This window comes from Arachis hypogaea, chromosome 15 (assembly GCF_003086295.3).
Source record: "Arachis hypogaea cultivar Tifrunner chromosome 15, arahy.Tifrunner.gnm2.J5K5, whole genome shotgun sequence".
Taxonomy (NCBI): Eukaryota; Viridiplantae; Streptophyta; class Magnoliopsida; order Fabales; family Fabaceae; genus Arachis; species Arachis hypogaea.
Window position 1 is genome coordinate 124,360,646 of NC_092050.1, and position 1,063 is coordinate 124,361,708.

Sequence of the window (1,063 nt, forward strand, 5' to 3'; positions counted from 1 at the left end):
AACTCTTTTTCAAAAATTATTTTCGAAAATTCTCCCTCTCCCATCTGTGTTCGAATTTTTTCTTCTCCTTTTCTTTCTCTACTAACAATAAGAAACCTCTTTACTGTGACATAGAGGATTCCTCTTCTTTTCTTGTTCTCTTCTCTTTCTTATGAGCAGGGACAAAGAAAAAGGCATTCTTGTTGAAGCTGATCCAGAACCTGAAAGGACTCTGAAAAAAAAAAACTAAGAGAAGCTAAAATACAACAATCCAGAGATAACCTTTCAGAAATTTTTGAACAGGAAGAGGAGATGGCAGCCGAAAATAATAATAATGAAAGGAGGATACTTGGTGACTTTACTGCACCTAATTCCAATTTACATGGAAGAAGCATCTCCATTCCTGCCATTGGAGCAAACAACTTTGAGCTGAAACCTCAATTAGTTTCTCTGATGCAGCAGAACTGCAAGTTTTATGGACTTCCATCTGAAGATCCTTTTCAGTTTTTAACTGAATTCTTGCAGATATGTGATACTGTTAAGACTAATGGAGTAGCTCCTGAAGTCTACAGGCTCATGCTTTTCCCTTTTGATGTAAGAGACAGAGCTAGAATATGGTTAGATTCTCAACCTAAAGACAGCCTGAACTCTTGGGATAAGCTGGTCAAGGCTTTCTTAGCCAAGTTCTTTTCTCCTCAAAAGCTGAGTAAGCTTAGAGTGGATGTTCAAACCTTCAGACAGAAGGAAGGTGAATCCCTCTATGGAGCTTGGGAGAGATACAAAGGACTGACCAAAAAGTATCCTTCTGACATGCTTTCAGAATGGACCATCTTGAACATATTCTATGATGGTCTGTCTGACTTAGCTAAGATGTCATTGGATACTTCTGCAGGTGGATCCATTCACCTAAAGAAAATGCCTGCAGAAGCTCAAGAACTTATTGACATGGTTGCTAATAACCAGTTCATGTACACTTCTGAGAGGAATTCTGTGAGTAATGGGACGCCTATGAAGAAGGGAGTTCTTGAAATTGATACTCTGAATGCCATATTAGCTCAGAATAAAATATTGACTCAGCAAGTCA

General features: G+C 38.5%; 1 non-coding gene across 1 annotated transcript; it reads right to left on the reverse strand.

Annotated features, from left to right (window-relative positions):
* Positions 1–687: 687 nt before the first annotated feature.
* On the reverse strand, positions 688–795 carry LOC112753211 (small nucleolar RNA R71). Its single transcript, XR_003177604.1, has one exon. It is a non-coding gene; the product is annotated as a small nucleolar RNA R71 (small nucleolar RNA).
* Between the last annotated feature and the right edge of the window lie 268 nt (positions 796–1,063).